At 40.3% G+C, this 20,658-nt stretch overlaps 1 long non-coding RNA gene across 1 annotated transcript; it reads left to right on the forward strand.

The window, feature by feature from the left end:
• The first annotated feature begins 2,648 nt into the window (after nucleotides 1-2,648).
• LOC146036670 (uncharacterized) lies at nucleotides 2,649-15,439 on the forward strand. The gene is made up of 3 exons (XR_014460918.1): nucleotides 2,649-2,782; nucleotides 7,894-8,122; nucleotides 15,256-15,439. It is a non-coding gene; the product is annotated as an uncharacterized LOC146036670 (long non-coding RNA).
• Nucleotides 15,440-20,658: the final 5,219 nt, after the last annotated feature.

The following is a 20,658-nucleotide window of genomic DNA, read 5'->3' on the forward strand; positions in this document are numbered from 1 at the left end:
AGTGGTTGTCGCAAGTACGTTTTGGGGGAATTTGGGTGTCATTTGCCATTTTTAGCCACATGTAACCCCAGTGTACTACTTCACTTAGAAATCTGCTACCATTGTGCTTAACACAGGTTACTATTCCTAATCTTAGTCCACGTGAATGAAAAAATGTCTAAGAATATAAAAATCTCAATCTAAGCACATTTGGGTGTATGGATGTACTGTGCATGCTGAAGGTTACTTAGCTGTATTTGCACGAACTCGCAGATGGGAGCCACCAGTAAATGTTGCATTATGTGATTTTGTATGTGACTCACAACTGGCCCCATAGTGCCTTTTTTTAAATGTCTTCAGCATTTTTTCTCTGTAGATCAGAGTCCTATCTGTACTCCCAATGAATATATAGTTTTTTGCAATAATTTCGAAAATAAAGAACATTCAAATAACATTGCAATCATACCTTCATTTCAACAATATAAACACTCTTGCATTGGAAAAGTAGTGAATTGTATTGTTTTATGATGTACAGCTTGTATATTCAAAGGTTGCTTTTTTATTTTTTTCATTTCTTTATAACGATATTCTCTATAGATCTCCATGGAAACACAAAGCAGACAATACAAGCAAAGCTTTCTTTAAAGTAAGGAATATTGCTGCACATTCAGTCACATCTGAATAGAATGAAGGTACATGTATGCGTACTTTGTCTTTAAAGAACATAATTTAAACTGAATTTATTAGAATTATGGAGTTTGAACTTAAATCTCTAAATAATGGCATGACTAATTTGAAGACATATCAATCGATAAGCATACTCATTGTAATTGACACATACATACCTCCCAATATATATAATATTTAAATTGGGGCATGGCTATTTAGCCATGGTCGCATCATCAGGGCCAGATTAGCAATGGGGGGATGGAGCTGCAGCTCCAGGACTATACATAAAAATAGGCCCGTCATCATGACATGATGATCACTAGACAGACACCAGCTGGCCACATGGTTGGCCATAAATCATGTATTAAAATCACATTTCTATTGTACACATTTTTGCAGTTGTACTTTTATATATTTAGGGAGACACTGCGGCTTATAGTGTATGGGTTCTAGATGCCTACATCACATTGGCCTTACCTTACCCACTTCTCATAATAAGCCCATGATTATTTTTACCTCCAGACCCATTAGGCCCTTAGTTTTTCACTGCACATAACAGTGGCCATGACCACACACCCAATGGGCATGCAAAACTTGTAAAGTGGTATGCCATCAATCTGTTTTATTCCATGGGGAAAATACCGCCCAACTTTCACAGAATACTTTTTAAATTGTTTTAGTAATTTAGACACATGTGCACAAGCTAGAAAATATGGAAGAAATGCACTCTTAGGAGGCATTCAAATGTGGCCGAGGTTTAGCAAGGTTTAAATTCTGCTTAGTTTGCATCTAGTTTTGGATTTCTGCAGGTATGTGAACTCCAAATACCCAAAGTATTCATTTTAAAAGTATATTAACAGGTTTTCAGCACTGAAAACCATGCAGCATGGAAAAAACACCTTAAAATATATATATATATATATATATATATATATATATTTGCCTGTCTGGGGTGTTTGGTGGTGTCCACAGATCCTGGTGGTCTCCTGTTCACCTTCTGAAGCAGGAGGAGGCTGCTGGAAAGCTCCAAGGCGCTAGGAGGATCAGAAGCTGCTGGGAGTTGTACTTCCCCAAGCAGTCGGATTGGGGGGTTTACCCACACAGACATTCATGCACATATACCCTCAGCAATGCTGCATACTCATTACTACTTCAGAGGACCTGTCACCTGAGGCTTGAGGAAGAAAACAACACTTTGGAAGGTGAGACCTTCCAGATATATAATTAATCTGTGGGGAAGAGGCAGACGTGTAGGGGTGTATGTGTCTAATTGAGGGTGCAGCTGGAATGCCAGAGCTAGTCCCAGTGATTTCTCCGTAAAACAATGATTTTATCCATGGAGGTGGGAAAAAAGAGGAAGTATACACTGTGATGATGGATGGATGCATATCTATACAGTATCTCATGCTGATCACAAGGACACAGGACATGCTGTTAAATTTAAATCACTTTATAATTTTATAAAAAAATATGTAACATATAAATGAAAAATTAAACATCACTAATTCATCCTGATTTGACCAAATTTTTTTTTTTAGCATATAGGCATATAGGCCCTTATTCTGATTCACTCATAAAGGTAAATTCCTTCTCAAATGGACAAAACCATGTATATTGCAGAGCGAGTTAGATTTGGGTGTTTTTTTACTTCAAAGTGAGATCTATATTGCAGTGTAAAAATGAAGCAATCAGCATTTCCCCTGCACATAAACAAAATAACTCACCCAAATCTAAATATCTGCACATTTTACATATGCCCCCCTGCAGTGCACATGGTTTTGTCTATTTGAGAAGGAATTTTCCTTTGTAAATGAACCAGAATAAGTGCTCTATATAGACTCAGCTGGCGTCCAGAAGAAAAACAGAAGAAACACCAAAGAAATACTGTGAAAGGATATTTGTTGCATAGCGTCTCACAGCATTATGCTTTATTATGCTTAAAGCGTGCTTTCTAAATACCAGCCTGACGTGTGGACCTGTGGGAACAGCTGAGAAGCAGAGGATAATCCTGGACTGAGCCCCCCTTGCCCCCGGACCAAGGGACCCAGACTGACGGACGATCCTGATGACATCGCATGCCTGCTGTTTTTGCCAGCGACACACTGTTCATGCTTTTATATCAAGTCACTTTATTGTAAGTGCAATTGTCGGTACTTGTTTCCTAGAACGGCCACAATCGCGGGCATCGTGTACCTTTAAGTTAACCCCTTCACGACATTTGACGTATATATACGTCATGGTCGGGAAGTACTTCCCGACCGTTGACGTATATATACGTCATGACTTCTAACTGTCACTGCGTCTAGAGACGCAGTGACAGTTAGGTGATGTCTGCTGTCCCTGACAGCAGACATCCCCCCTCGTCGCCCAGGGGGGGCAGGGGTGCCCCCCCCGGTCGGCGATCGCTGTGATTGGCTGTTCAAATCTGAACAGTCAATCACAGCGTTTCCTGTGTTACCGGCGGCTAAGCCGCTCGGTAACACAGAAAACGGTGGTGATCGGTGCAGCACCGATCACCACCGAGCGGCAGCACCCCCCTCCCACCCGCCGGGCACTCACCCGGCAGCAGCAGCAGCTCCAGCGGCTCCACCGCTACGTCCGGAGCGCACGCTGCGCTCCCCTCCTCCCCCCTCCCCCCCGCAGCAGCAGCAGCAGCAGCAGCAGCATCATGCTGCTGCTGGAAAAGTTAAAAATAAATTAAAATTAAAAAATGTGCAAATGTGTGTATATATATATATATATATACACACACATATATATATATATATATATATATGTGTGTGTATATATATGTATATATATATATATATATATATATATATACACACACATATATATATATATATATATGTGTGTGTGTGTGTGTGTGTGTGTGTGCGTATACCGCACCGATCACCAACGATCGCCAGCCCCCCCCCCCTCCCACCCGGCAGCCCCCCTCCCTCCCACCCACCCGGCTGCCGCAGCGCCAGCACCCCTCCCACCCCCCCGCCAGCCGCAGCGCCAGCCCCCCTCCCAAAGCTGGTGACCAAAATGGGGTCACTTGTGGGGGGGTTCCACTGTATTGGTGCTTCGGGGGTCTTGCTAATGCGACATAGCACCCGCCATTCATTCCACCACCAAAAATCACTCCTTCCCTTCTGAGTCCTGCCATGCACCCAACTGGTATTTTTTGGTCACATGTGAGGCATTGCCGTACCCGGGAGAAATTGGGGCACAGATTTTGGGGTGCTTTGTCTCCTTCATTCCTTGTGAAAATTAAAAATTTTGAGCCAGAACTGCATTTTTGTGTAAAAAATTACATTTTTTTACACAAAAATGCAGATCTGGCTCAAAATTTTTCATTTTCACAAGGAATGAAGGAGACAAAGCACCCCAAAATCTGTGCCCCAATTTCTCCCGGGTACGGCAATGCCTCACATGTGACCAAAAAATACCAGTTGGGTGCATGGCAGGACTCAGAAGGGAAGGAGTGATTTTTGGATTTTGCAGCACAGATTCTGGTTGAATGACCCCCGAAACACCCATACAGTGGAACCCCCCCACAAGTGACCCCATTTTGCAAACTACACCCCTCAGGGAATTCATCTAGGGGTATAGAGTACATTTCAAACCCCCCGGGGTTTCATCAATTTTGATACAACTGAGCTGTGAAAATTAAAAATTATTTTTTTTCATTTTTACTGCCCAGTTGTACCACAATTGGTGAAACCCCTGGGGGTTTGAAATGTACACTATACCCCTAGATGAATTCCCTGAAGGGTGTAGTTTGCAAAATGGGGTCACTTGTGGGGGGGTACCTAACTTTTAGCATCTTATGGTGCCTAGAAACCTACATGGTGCCTAAAAAATAATCTCATAAAAAGGAGGCTCCAAAATCAAGTAGGTGCTCCTTCTATTATGAAGCCTGTGGTTTGGTCACCGTGCACACTAGGGCCACATATAGGATATTTATGAAAACCAAAGAATTGGGGGAATCAATTTTTAGTCACATTTCTCTAGTAAAATCTACTGTGTTCCTTAGAAAAATGTATTAAAATTGCAAATCTGCAAAAAAAATGAAATTTGGAAATTTCACCTACACTTTCTTTTAATTCCTGTGAAACACCTAAAGGGTTAACAAACTTCCAAAATGCTGTTTTGAATACTGTGAGGGGTGCAGTTTTTGAAATGGCATCATTTATGGGGGTGTCTCACATACAAGTCACTCAAAGTCACATCATAACTGACCTGGTCCCTAAAAAAATCAGAGTTTGAAATTTTCTTGAAAATTTGAGAATTTGCTATTCATATTTGAAGCCTCCTAGTGTCCAAAAAAATGAAAATGAGGTTGAAATAATGATGGCAACATAAAGTAGACATATGGTCTATGTTAGTTATTCACTATTTTGAGTGGTAAGATTATTTGTCTCACAAGCAGAAAATTTAACATTTTGCAAATCGCAAAATTTTCCATTTTTTTACGACATTTTGGTATTTTTCACAAAAAAACACAGACTGTATCGACGAAAATTTACCACTAACTTGAAGTACAATGTGTCACGAGAAAACAATCTCAAAATCACTGGGATAAGTAAAAGCAAAAAAAAGTTATCCCCACTTAAGTGATACATGCCAGATTTGAAAAAAAGGGCTCTGTCAGGAAGGCAAAAACTGGCTCTGTCATGAAGGGGTTAAGGTACACGATGCCCGCGATGGACCCGATTTCCTTTGAAATCAGGTCAATTTTGCCAGCAAAGGGAAAATCGCGGGCATCGCGTCGGTCGCGACCATTAACATTGGCCCCGATGCGACCGATGCGATGCCCGTGATTTTGCCATAGGCTTCAATGTTAAAATATTTTTTTAACATTGAAATCGGGAGCATCGCGTCGGTCTTGTGCCATTATAATGGCACAAGATGAGATGGACTTGATAAAGTCCATCTCACATAGTAAAAAATGTGAAATGGGCCAATATGACCCATTTCACATTATATATGGCCCCGTCGTCACCCCACTATTGACGTAAACCCGAAGCGTGGCGAGCGGCGGCGGTGCACGTTCTCCGACCTTTTCATTCCCCTACTATGCACATCGGCGTGGAGTTGAGAATATAAAGTGTGGCGAGCGCAGCGAGCCACCGAGCCCGAAGCGTGGCGAGCTTGGCACCCTCATGGCTTTAGGGTGATGGCTATTGAAATGTAGCAAGGTGTTCATATCTGTCGGCTTAGTATAAATGTCGTTTTTTTAACTGGTTGTCAACTTTGGTAATTAGGACATCCAGAAAATGGATCTGATGTTTATAACATTCGTAAGTAAATTTAATTGTACGGTCCATCTGGTTAATGATCTTCATTTCATTTTCAAATTCCTCCTGGGTACCCCTCCAGAAGATTATGATGTCATCGATGAACCACTTGAAAAATAGTAATCGATTTTGGACATTTGGATTTTGCAAAAATAGCCAATCATCTACCGCAAACATGTGGGCATTCGCAAAGGCCGGGGCGGCGTTGCTACCCATCGCACACCCAACTTTGTGAATGAAATATTCGCCATTGAAGAAAAATAAATTTCTAGTTAGAGTCTTTTCGAGCAATAGAAGCAGAAAATCTATCAATGGTCCTTTATAGTTAATGTTGTCCTTTAATAGTTTCTTTACCGATGCCAAGCCTTCCACATGCGGTATATTTGTGTAAAGGCTTGTGAAGTCTACACAACATAGCAGGATGTCATCTGGTAATGGACTCAGCTGTTGTAAGTGCAGAAGTGGTATCTCTCAGGAATGTCTTTTCGGCTTGTATGACTGGTTGCAGCCAATAGTCAATATATTTTGCAATCACACTGTACAAAGAGTTTCTTGCTGAAATTATTGGACCTCCTGGAGGGCTAATAAGATTTTTGTGAATCTTTGGCAAGCTATATATTAATATAATATATATTAATTAATATTTTTGTACCAATGCTTCCTTTGTTCTGTTGTCAATAATTTTATCCTTGCAAGCCTGCTCCAGTATTCCATCTATTTCAGTTTTGAATGCCAGTGATGGGTCGCAATCCAATTTCTCATATACCTCAGTATCATGCAATTGCCTATATATCTCCCTTATGTAGTCATCAGTATTTTGGAGGACTATTGCCCCACCCTTGTCTGCTGAACGAATAGTTACAGACTTGTTCTCACTTAGGGTTTTTAAGGCTTGAAACTCAGCTTTGCTGAAATTGTTCACCACTGGATAGGCTTCTTTGGCTCCTGTGATGACTTTCGACTCCAGGAGTCAGTTATAGCACTTAATTGAGGGGTTGAAGGATTGTGGTTCAAACATTGATTTGGGTCTGAAAGGGTGTGCACTAGTAGTATTATCTTCGTTAGGATGATTCATGAAGAATTCTTTAAGTTTTAAGTTGCGAAGATGCCGACTTGTGTCGATCTTTCCAATCTGTCTCATTGAAATGATTGGTCGGAACAAATGATAGGCCATGATTCAGAACTTTCTTTTCAACGTCAGATAAAATGTGATTAGAGAGATTAACTATGAGATTTATTTCTTGTACTTGCGACTTTGTCTCCCTCTCGCTCTGCCCACCCCTCCGGGTGTGGCGCCGCCGGCTCCTGTGCGTGTTATTACGCCTAAAGGGGGTCTTGTGGAAGTTCTGGTATTTCCTCCTTCATTTTCACTCTTTCTTCACCTGCTGTTGATTTTAGAGTTTCTTTGGCGAGAATATTGTCTCTACCCGAATCAGAAAAACTCAGCATCTCATCTTTGTTCAGGTTCACTCAGTTGAGATACAAAATCATTGACCATGTTGAGATGCCGAAAAGAGGAGGAGATCAAGCAGGATTGTTACTCCAAAGAGAAGCCCTGTGGATATCGAAGTTCGACACTGTATCACCAAGAGGCCTGAATGAACACTTATCATGGAATCCCTTTCATTAAGATATAGTCATTCGTTTTCTAAAAAAGTATTTTTAGTGATTTAAGGTCGACCCATATCTGATTATCATATAAATGTTGTGCCCCATTATATATGGAGCTAATGTTTAGATTTTTTTCTTCATTTTTTCCTTCTTTCTTCCCTTCTTTCAATAGCCTTACATACATGTCCCTTTATTGAGTATCAGAGGCTCTTTATGTTGTTCACCAATATATGGAACATAGTCATATATATTCCTATTGAGGACTTATTGCTGGATTGTGTGAATGTCAACGTGATTTTTTAAACTTTTTTTCACAAGTATGTAATATGTCTATTTTGCTCCCCAGAACCCTGCAGGCAGAACCCGATGCACCCGCAGTGATAACTCTTCCAACCCCGATCAGAAGTTATCTCGAATAGCAAGCGGAGGCGAACGGCTCCGGGTGGAGCGCACACTTCCTGGATTTTGCGTTCCAGGTTGTCAGACCATGGCGGTGGAGATGTCGTCACATATGAGCGACTGCAGATGGGCAGCGGCAGGTGAAGGGACTTGTTTCACTGTACTGTTCTATAAAGGTAAGCACTTTTTTTTGTATTCCGTGACCCTGACGAAAAATCCATTAAGAGATTTGAACGTTGGATTAGCAACCAAAGTGTGGTGTCTTCATTGCTATTTATGAAGTCCATCTGAGTGCCGTCCATCCCACGCTGTTTATATATATATATATATATATATATATATATATATATATATATATATATATATATTTTTTTTTTTTTTTTATTTCTCCAATACAGATAGCATAATTTATATTTAAGTAAAAATAGATAAATAATTAGAGTAGAACTGAATGGAATTATTATACACCAGGAAGCAACAAAATGACCTATACAGAATATGATTACATTTTTATTCTAATCATAGATAATAAAATAAAATACAATAAAATAAATGTTATTATATGGATTTTTACTATCTATTGTTATAATGAATAATATTAATGGGTCTGTAGGAGCAGGGGGAGAGGAAACTGCAAACCCTTTACAAAAGAGAAATTACCTGTGGAGACCCCACTGACGAAGTCCAATGACGAAACGCAAAGGGCCGTGTCCTGTGCGACGCATATTTTGCCACTGTGTACGGAGCTGACTGACTGCCTGCTTCTAGACGATGAGTCGCCGGTGCCCAGGGGAATATCTGCCTGCTTAGAAGTTTGAAGGTCCCGTGAGTCACATTGCATTCGTGTCTGCAGCTTTGCCAGTGGTTGATACTTGTATCTTGAGGTAGCCTGCCCACACCGGAGGAGCACTTCGGTACGGGCTCCACCATTGTAAAGAAAGTTTTATATTGAATTTCGCATTTTTTAATAAACAATACTACACTATGAGGTGCCCCCTCTATTTGTTTTAGGTGGAGATGTTGTAAAGTACCCATGGAAATCATTAGGAGGGGAGTCTGCAAATCATTAGGAGGGGAGTCTGCAAATATCTATTGGAATAGTGTAGGAACACTAAGGAAGAGTGTGTCCTTTTAAAAATGGACTGGAGGTGTCAGTGCACCTATATAATTTGTTTGTATAATTATATATATATATATATATATATATATATATATATATATGCAATTGATTCTTATTTGAAGATATTGAGATACAGCATATATTCCAAACCTGTTATAAATGCAAGGTCTATAGCAGGGGTGGCCAAACCAGGCTGACTCATTTACCTCCAGTGCTGATAAATGCTGCCCGGACCTGAACGGGCAGTCGTCTGCCATCATCTCAGCGCTCACCACTCAACTGCTTCCCACTTACAGTGCACACCTGGTACATATGTGAGCAGTGAGGAGCATTCATGTTATGCTTTAAATTTGAACTCTCCACTGGGTGAGAATCCTTTCATACACATGCTTGCTTACCCGGAAGCCTAATGCCATTGATTTTGTCGACATTATAACAATCCTTACTGCCTTCACATTGGGACTCCCTGCGTGTAAGCTTACATGCTAATTAGTCAAGATTGTCAAACTATTATAGCTAACCCTGAAGAAGTCCGCTAGGGGACAAAACGCGTTGGTTATTGCAGCACATTATTATTCCAAATGTAGAGCAAATGTCATTATTGGAATATTTCGTTATACATTACTTGTGAAACCAATTGAGGTATATAGAGAACTTTCTATTAAGGGCACCACTCCACAATTGTATACATATACATATAGATCTAGAAAGGAATAATGCCAGGGGTACATCCACCCACCAAAAATAAGGGTATTGAGCGCTGCATTCCACCCCCAGGATTATTATTAATCAGTAATTAGTTACTGCAGGGAAAACAGGCCTGAGATCCAGCAACACTGCCCACAACATAGAGACTAATACACTCAGGGTGCAGGTAATCACCAAATATTTTCTATTTCAAATCTAATAGCACTTTAGATATTATGCACCAAACAGCTTAAATAGCCTACAACCTAGTGTATGGAAAACAAAACAAAAAAAATACATTTATAGAGATGCAAGTCATGTGTGCTCTTTAGTTAGAAGCAACCCTGAATGCCCATCTACACAATTGATAGAAGCAACAAAATAATGACAACCTATGCATACATTTTTTTAAACCAGAGCCGGCCTTAGGCATAGGCAAACTAGGCAATTGCCTAGGGCATTTGGAATGCCATGGGGCACCAGCAGCTTCTGCTGATTAAAATGATATGCAGCATGCCTATATTCTGTGTGTGAGTGAGGCTGTATCTGCATATGAAATAGTGTATTCATGGAAATCACTGTAACATAGCATTCCGTATGCAGGTACAGCAACAGTCGCACACAGAATATAGGCATGCTGCATATCATTTTAATCATTGGAAGCTCCTTATGTGTACAGGTCACATAACAATGCAAATAAAACGAATTTTCAGCAAAAAAGGCACCCAACGTTAGCAGAACTGGCCAGGAGCTGCATGGCCTATTGAGGCTAAATGTATGAGGAAACATCTGTATCCAAGCAGAGGCAGAGGTCGTGGCCATGCCCCTTCCCAGCAAGAACACACCCCTGTTTGGGCTGCGCACCGAATGTGTGCACTGTTTCTATTTAAAATATTGAGGGTAGGAGCACCAATATGATGACTGCTGTGATGAGGGTTGATGGTGCTGGGGAAGGGGAGCAGGGTCAAAGGCGGAACTATTGGGAGTGCTAGGGGGCACCAGCGAAAATCTTGCCTAGGGCGTCATTTAGGCTAGGGCCGGCTCTGTTTTAAACAATACTGACAGTAGTTGCAATTGCCTGCAGGAATTATGATTACCTGCAGGTCATTGCAATTATGATTACCTATACAAATCAATGATTTACATTGATTGCAGGAATGATGACTACCTTTTTTAAATAATAACTTACTGTAATTGCAGTGGTGTGCATCAATAATTATAAGATTCCCCTATCATCTCCATATGGTACTTCTCTGCATATTTGCTGCCCATCTTTGACACTCCTAACTTTAAATTCTACTTTACAGCAATGTTTTATGATTCCCCTTTTCTGTCTGTCTCTCTTTCTCTCCCTATCGCTCTCTCTTGTGTAACCACTTGTTGGCACTTTCTAAATAAAAATATATTTTTTTTTTACTTTTGTGGCTTTAACTAGCCATGTGATGTACAAGACAAAGTAATCACAATTCATCAAATGCTTCGCAACATACCAATGCTTCAAATACTATGGCAGATTTTGATCTAAATACCATATATTCAGCAGAGCACAAATCAAATTTTGATATTTCTACTGAGCAGCAAGCACATTAGAAGTGGAAGTGGTTCTGACCCCAATTTAATAACTTAATACGTGTGAACAAAAGATCCTTACTGTATGTGCAGTCAAGCACCCAGTTAGATAATAGTGACAGTTTTGGATTCCCGGCTCTCATGGCTCCAGCTGCTATGGTAATAAAAAGTAACACTCAGAAAATGGGTGCCCCCCTACAGCAGACCATTTTTAAAGGTTGCTAGAGGAGGCCGCAGTCTCCTCTAGCATCCTCCAAAACTGTCTATATTATAAGCGCCTCCGTAGGGCGCGATGAATCACCTAGTCATTTAATAAAAGCCATAGCGAATGGACACAGTGATGACACAGAGAATCACGTTTGGTTCAGTTTCTCTGCTTGTGAACCAGATACATTTTCTGGATGTTATGGCACTTGTTCAAATTGGGCTTAACAGGGCTTGCTGTCACCTAGGGGCCCCACTACCTTTTTGTTGGGGGTGCAAGATTTAATTAAGTTATCACCCCTAAATAGCTTAATATCAACCCTTCAAGATCATCTGGACTTATCTGCCACATCACCTACCTCATGGCAGATATCTATCTAGAAATCAGTCTCTATTTACAATCATGCATATAAATGTATATGTAAAAAACAGCATAAAGGACACTATGGGTAAAGCAGATAATATTGTACTAGAAGAAAAATACAATATTAAGGGGTCTATTTACTTATTATTGAGGTTAAGACTTGATAAATATAATTTATTTTTGCTACTATTATTGCTACTCTAATCACACCCAGAGACAGGCACTAAGATAGCAGTCCATCTAAGCAAGATGTAAGCTAAAGTGATTGCATCAGAGTTTACCTCACTTAATGCTGCTGTAAATTATATGATATGTAGTTTATAGACTAAAATGGGTAATGACAATGTACAATAATGAGAATGTCTAGTAGGTAGAATGGTTTTCATTGTATCGGATAGTACTATGTTATTTAAGAAAAGTATGCTAAATATGGATAGCATTTTTTCAAAATTATTTGGATAATTGCATGACTAGACTTATAAAGATAGAAAACTAGTTGTATTAATGTTATTTACTTGAGCTTTTAGCGTAATGAAATGTTCAATGACTAAGGGCTTTTTTTTCATGTTATTAGGAAATCATTCTTAAAAACCATCTCAGGAGCAATCAACAACTATATTTTTTTTTACAATGATTAGGAGACAGCAAAATTTAATTTATCTTTAAAACTAGGGTTTTGTATTACTGTCACAAGTGATTTAGTATAATAACAACTATTTTTCTAAAGTAGATCTTCAGTAGCAGAGAATCAATCAAATAAATGAGCATGAGCAGTGGCTGTGGTCAGACATGGGGATGCCAATTCCGGGGCATTTTTTCAATCCTGGAATTGAAAAATGCCCAATCTTGAGATTCCCGGGATCCTGGGATTGGCTTCCCTAATACAGAAACCCACCGAGTGGGTGGGAGTGCGATGGAGTCAGGTGGGCGGGTGGGCGATGGAGCTGGGTGGGTGTTAGGTTCCTGGGACCTCTCCTGCCACCCTACCTCCGTTGTTTCTGAATACCTTTGGTGGAGGCGTGCTAGTACTAGGCTTCACCAATAATAGCCGCGTTCGAAGGAGCCCGTTAGTCAGGCTCCAACCCCAAAGCCACCTGGTCTTGAGAGGGGACAACGCGACCACCAAAGTTAGGAGAGAACAAGGGGATGAAGCTAACTACCCCTAAGGCAGTGGTCCCCAGGAACCCGGGATGATGCAATCCGGGGAAAATGGCTGGATACCTAGGGGTATCTTTCACATAGCCAAGTAAAGACACAAATAGCATAAATACCTAGGTAACGTAATACTGCGACACCGTCGCGCAACGTAAGTGAACCTAGTCCCAAAAATACCTATGAGACCAAAATGTAACTAAAGAGAGTTGTGACCCCACAACTAATTGTACATAAACAACCAATAAGGAGGAACAAGGCCCACCTCCTACCAGGGCACACAACATAGAAATAATGCTACTCGGCGGTAGCCCAGGATAACTCACGGCACCCAACAGGGGTGGAAGAGATGTGGGTGTCCGGACCGCGTGGGTACAGCCGATCGTACACCAGGGATGGCTGCCTGTAACAGAGACAGCTGACCTGCAAGTAACAGGAATCTATCACCGGCGTCTCAGAGCATTCTCAGACCGCTGATAAAGGGAGCGGGACCAATGAAAGAGAGGCACCTGAACCGAGCCTCTAACAAGGTGATAGGTGCGCGAAGAAAAGGGCGCCAAGCAACCGGCGTCCTGACTGCCAGGAAACAGTCAGGACTAGGTTTGAATCGCCCGGCGTCTGCCGTTACCTGGCAACGCGCCGGGACCTATGTCACTACCGCCGGAAGCAGCGCGCCGGGCTGGTTGCCTAGCAACCCCCGACGCCCGGCGTCCGGAAGCTGCGGAGGAAGTCTCTGCCGCGCGGCTGTTCCCCTGACGCGTCCTATGACTCCAGTATGTAGCGGAGGTCTGGGGCGTCCGTGTGACCACCACAGTACTGCCAGTGGGTGCGTCCACGGCACCCCGGGTCCTGACAGTGGGCAAATGGAGCTGGGCGGGCAGTTGAAGATAGCCAGGGTGGGTGGGCAGGCTCTTGGAGGCGGCGAGGCGACCATGTGGCCTGCGCAGCATGACCTCTGACATTGTCACACTGCGCAAAGTTACACTGCCAAGGATGGGAGGAGCACCGGCTCAGATGCTGCCCGGCATTAGACTGTGAATTGCGCACATTGAATTGGAAACTCCAATATTGGGATTGAAATCTCGGTTTTGTAGGGGCCAAATCCCGGGATCTCGCAGATCTCAATCCCGGGATTGACCACCCTAGTCAGACAGTACATTAATGACAGGCTTTAGCAAGGAAGGGTGAGGCAAAAAGTTAATTCCAGAGGTAGAGAAAGGCAAGGTGAGTTGGGGAAGTATTCTTAATTTTATTGAAGAGTAATTCCTTAGCACTTAGATTCCGGGTATGGATTATTAGATAGACAGTCAATTGGTCGGCATGCAGAAAGTCAACATGGTGAAAAGGTCAACAGGGTCAAAAGGTCAACGTAGGAAAGATTGACAAGGTCAACAATATCAATAGAGGAGACATTTTCTTGATTGCTATCCACTGAAAATTAGCAGCTGTGCCATCAAGTCTAAATAAGGCCCATAATCTATCTAAAAATTAGTAAATTTACTATCTTTAATCTCAGTTTGCTACAACTAAGGTTCTGTTCCAAAGCTGACACTTTGTAAGAGTCCAGCAAATAATAGAAGAAAATAAGCTTTTTTTTTCTGGGACACTTTTAGAAAGAATATTGTTTATTCAAAATTAATGTTTATTCATATGCATTAAAATTTTATCATCCACAAGTAAAACATAAGTATAACAAGGATAGAGAAGAGGTGATCAGACAGATCTTTATAAGTACATCAACATAAATACAATACGTATTTACAGGTTTATATACAAAATATACAGATCTGCAAGTGTATGAATAAGTAACACACCTACAGTATATTGGTAACACAATATATAGATATACCAGATATGGTACACAAACAGGTATATTGAAAATAGTTTGTTATACCTGGTGTTGGTTTTTTTTAATAATCTTTTTATTAGAGTTTTTATACACATGAAACATATAAAACAAATATAGCATCAATACACAATAATGCACATACATATAGACACAGAGAATTCTCTACAATGAGTATTAATTAGCAAATGGCTAATCATAGCAGGTATAAGATTCAGATATGCACCATAATTCTTTGATACCTCAGGTGAACAGGTATAAAATTAAATATAATTCTCAACGTTGCATATTGACTTTAGTGTTTCATTTGTATAAATCCGTTGACTTGAACCTTTCCATCTAACATCTGTCCCCTTTCGCTTTCTAGCTCCAGATCTACATCAGATGGTGAATCAATAAAGAGGATTTACATCCGCTTCTCTGTGTCACAAACAACTCAAAACAACAATAAAGCAAAAACAAAGACGAAACACTAGACGATGGACTAGACACACAAGGAAAAGTATACTAGGATTGTTGGGTTTCTAGAGCAACTCCACAAAAAAGGGGGGGTTAAGGATAAGGGGGGAGATAGATAGAAATGCTTCTTTGTAATATTCTTAATGTTATAATAAATATTTAAACTGTCTATACAGACTCAATATCTCTATGTTTCTATTTCAAATTTATGCAATACATCATATCTACTCTAGACTGTCACCCAATGGCACCATGTCTCGTCACCACAGGGTATTATCATGACTCAGAAGGGTCTAGTCCAAACTCCATGGCACAGTTGTATACCCAAGATAATTATAATTATCATAAATATATAAATATCGAATGATTGATCATGTACCCCTAAACATACGGGGTGGTAACAGAGGGTTACAGTTGCTTAAGTGTGAAACCCGTTGGATACACAGGTTGGACACAATACATCCCAGGGGTTTAAATGAATTCCTGGGGATTGGGTGCTTAACCAGAAAATAGTAGTGTAACCTCTAACTTTGCTTATGTTCTCTGTCCTAGCATAAAAATTTTTTTCTTATATTTTTTTCTTATGTTTTCTTCTTCTTTATTTTTTATTTTTATTTTTCCTGATTCATTTCTTCTGATGCTTTTGGTATCCTCTTAACTATGATACGTTAGTATTTATTGTTTCCTTTATCATTACGCTTTTTCCTTTGTTATTGTTGCTCTAGTTTTCCTACATTAATTTATAAACATAGTGACCATACTATGGTCTTCCCTTCATGATGGTTGAAGTGCCGATTGAGAGAGATATATATACTTGTTGCATTTGCAGTTTTCCCATATAGCAACAGTTGTTATATATATTGATATTATGTTCTATCTACAGGATGATACCTGCCGATCGCTAATGATTGCTGTTTATTATGACACCAGGATGTATTTTACCTGCCAGTGATGCCCTATTGAATTCTTTGTATAGAATACCAGCTTAACAATACGCAACTAGTGGTTTCGATTGCTGATCGTATGTCTTTTTTGTAAACATGTATTGTATCCATGGTGATGGGAGCACGCAGACCCACGGGCCTGACGTCATCTTCCGGCGTTCACAAACACGCTGGATCACGCACACGGAGGTGGTATAAATGTATGTACTGTTTGAACTTTTTGTATACCTGACGAAAATGTCGAAATAAACGACATTGAAACGTTGTAAACTTGATTAAGCGTACTGCCTATTCTTCCTGCTGTGAGTGCCGCACCTCCAAAGCTACATTTATCTACATCCTTCAGTGAGGGCACCCAGTGAAGCACTGCTCCGTTCAGCGCTGGGGCGCTATCGTGTGTGCCGGACCCCTGCTCTACTTATATATATATATATATATATTTATATATTACAGGTATACAGATGCGCTGGCACTTTAAAGTCCGTATTTCCTCAAGAAACCAAGTTCCTTGATAATTAAGTCCACACTAGTCCAGGCAATGTTTTTAAGGACTGCAGCTCTACTCTGAATGACCCGATTCCCACGGGACCTTTGACAACAATTCCACCTAAAACAAATAGAGGGGGCGCTTCATAGTGTATTATCGTTTATTATAAAACGTGGAAATCACTTTTAAAATTTCTCCCAATGAGAAGATAAAGCCTGTACCGAAGTAATCTTCCGGTGTGGGCTGAATACCACAAGATATATAACTTATCCACTAAATGCTAGAAATTTAGAAATCATTCAAATACAGCAATGAATGAATGATTACGTAGTGAACAGGTTTATGTGCCCCATATATGAGAAGCAGGGAGGCTCTAATTAAACACCTGTAACAAATTGATGATGGTTTAAATGTATGATGCCGCGTCACGCAGACCACCCCACTGACAGTCCACTGACGAAACGCGTAGGGTCGTGGTCTGTGTGACGCATCCTGAGTCGCTGTTTGCAAGCTGTGTGGTCGTCCGTTGCTAGGACGCTGAGGCGCCGGTGTCCTGGAGTAGCTGTGCCTGCTGAATATCCCTAAGTGGTACCGTGAGTGACACAACCCTATGGGCCTGCAGTCTTGAACCAGTGGATAAGTTATATATCTTGTGGTATTCAGCCCACACCGGAAGATTACTTCGGTACGGGCTTTATCTTCTCATTGGGAGAAATTTTAAAAGTGATTTCCATGTTTTATAATAAACGATAATACACTATGAAGCGCCCCCTCTATTTGTTTTAGGTGGAATATATATATATATATATATATATATATATGGAAAAAAGTGCTTGTGAGCTGCGCTCAGTATGAAATGTCCAAAATTGGTCCAGCAAATAAATCCTTAATAGGAATTCCAAATAAACAGTCACCAAAGTCCACAATTAGACCTGCAGCTCCCTTTGAATAAATGTGGCATCCAGGGTCAGAATGAATGGATATCTAAAAAATACAGAGAACAAAGGGGCGCTCCATAGTGCATGTAAATGATGTTTTTAATAGAGCATACACACTCCAACAACAATAAAAGCAGTTGCTCGTACCATATAAAAAACTGCTGTGGGCTGGTTACCACAAGATGTTAAACAAATACTCCAGGCACACAGCTCCTGATTATATGCTCACCACCACCAGAGGGAGGGATTCCGCATACGCTGGCTTGCGCTGCCGGGACTCCTGACCACTTGACGGGGACGCAAACACCAGGCTGGAGACAGGGTATGGCAAGACGCGGGTATCACAGGCCACGCCCTAACGCGTTTCGTCAGGGACTTCGTCAGACTCTGAATCCCTCCCTCTGGTGGTGGTGAGCATATCATCAGGAGCTGTGTGCCTGGAGTATTTGTTTAACATCTTGTGGTAACCAGCCCACAGCAGTTTTTTATATGGTACGAGCAACTGCTTTTATTGTTGTTGGAGTGTGTATGCTCTATTAAAAACATCATTTACATGCACTATGGAGCGCCCCTTTGTTCTCTGTATTTTTTTTATATATATATATATATAAATAACAGAAGAAAAAAGAGGAGCGCACAGGTGAGCAAGATTGTAACAGCGTTTACTGGGAAAAGTGCAGGCTCACATACATAGCAGAAAACAGTAGTCAGCATATGCGGGAATCACCGTCAATTCACCGTCGGATAGCGCGGACCCCAGAGGACATCCAGAAGACCGGCAGAATGGACACAGCGGCGGCAGCGGCGTTCTCGGCACACGGACTCAAGACGGACAGGTGCCACAAGGTGAGAATCTGATACGTCGGGTGACCACGCCCCAACGCGTTTCGTCACTGATGACTTCGTCAGGAGGCGTGTCTAAGGTACGTATGGTAGGGCTTTTTATCTACGCCGGCTCAATCAATAAAAAGCAAACAGCTGATACTAATTGCACATAATATTCATGCAAGAAGGAGAGACAGAGTAAAAGCACATAAATTTAACAGTATCCAAACTAGCAGCAAAAGCAAATATACGCCCCAGTAGGAATTACATACAGCTCATTGTACAGAAATAAAATTTAATAATAAATATACGATATGAAAAAAGATATACAAAAATACAAAATACACAATTACAGAGACAATTAAAATACTCTTTATAATTAAAAAATCTGTATATACATACACAGATAAATGTATATAATATATCTACATAAAATACAAAAATACATATTAAGAATGACAGGATGATTACTAATAGTGGAGATGAGGGGCAAACTCTAATGGAGAAAAATAAATGAAAAAATGCATATGTTAGTATAACGTAACTATTTCGAAATTATTGGATGTCACATAGCAGCAAATTTCATAACTTTAAAAAGAGAGATATAAACATACAACAAATAACAATAAAGATTATACTGACAATAAAATAACCATAATTAATGAGGTAGGTGTACACTGAACTGCACAGACCCAGTGTCGGGACCTCAGCACTATAGGTACCGTGAAGGGGCCGCAACCCAACAACAACACGTGACCAGTACAAGAGATCCAAACACATAGCCCTTAGTGCAGAAAAGGCACAATGTCCACCCCCTCATTCAAACCCATCGGGGACATGGTATTTAGGGTGTAAATCCAGAATGTCTCCCTTTTACTGAGTTTTATCAAGATATCGCCACCTCTTTCATCTAGGCTGATGTGTTCTAATGCCTTAAAGGAGAAGTGTTGAAGATCTGAAGAACAGCATGTAGCAAAGTGTCTCGGAACACTGTGTGAAAGCACTTTATTGGTAATGCTCCTGGTATGTTCCAATATACGCAATTTTAAAACCCTTTTAGTCTTGCCTATATATTTTTTACCACATCTACACATAAGCATATAAATCACGTGTGTGGTAAGGCATGACATTCTACTTTTAATTTTAAAGGATTTAGTATGTTCAGCATTCCAATACGTGGACCTCTCTTTATCAGCAAATTTACACACCTTGCATTTGTTGCAGGGAAAAAAGCCATTCGCAGTTTTTAACCAGCCTTCTTTATGATCTTCAACATCTCTCAACATACTAGGAGCTAATGCATTCTTTAAAGAGGAGGCCTTTTTAAATATAACCTGTGGTTTTGTAGGCAAAAAAGGTTTTAAGATAGGATCTAATAAAAGTACATCCCAATGTTGGGTAAGGATTTGTCTGATCTTACTGTTGTCACTATTAAATTTCGTGACAAAAGGGACCATAGATCTTTGGTCACTAGTTTTTTCCTTATATTTAAGTAAATCCTTTCTATCACGTTTGAGTGCTTTTTCCTTACAACTACGAACGAGTTCGCAAGGATATTCTTTCTCACAAAACCTTTTGCTATATATGTCAGCTTGTTCCTCAAACTTAGCTACATTCGCACAATTTCTGCGCACACGTATAAATTAAGAGTAAGGTATATTATTGATCCATTTTTTAAGATGACAACTATTATAATGGACATAGCTATTACTATCAACCTGCTTTATATATGTACTGGTCTCTATCATTTTATTATCTTCAGACCATTCAGTGGTGTCAAGTAGCAGATCAAGGAACTCGATTTTATTTTTGTTGGTTTTAGAAGTAAATCTAAGATTATAATTGTTAATGTTAATATCTCTCACAAAGTCATTGAAAATATTTTCATCACCGTCCCACACGATGATGATATCATCTATATACCGATTATATCGAATGATGTTTTTCTTATAGGTCTGGTTAATCTCAGCATTACACTCCTCCCATTGTATGCTGAGATTAACCAGACCTATAAGAAACAGGTCTGGTTACATTAACATTAACATTAACAATTATAATCTTAGATTTACTTCTAAAACCAACAAAAATAAAATCGAGTTCCTTGATCTGCTACTTGA

This window comes from Crinia signifera, chromosome 9 (genome assembly GCF_055691185.1).
Source record: "Crinia signifera chromosome 9, ASM5569118v1, whole genome shotgun sequence".
Taxonomy (NCBI): Eukaryota; Metazoa; Chordata; class Amphibia; order Anura; family Myobatrachidae; genus Crinia; species Crinia signifera.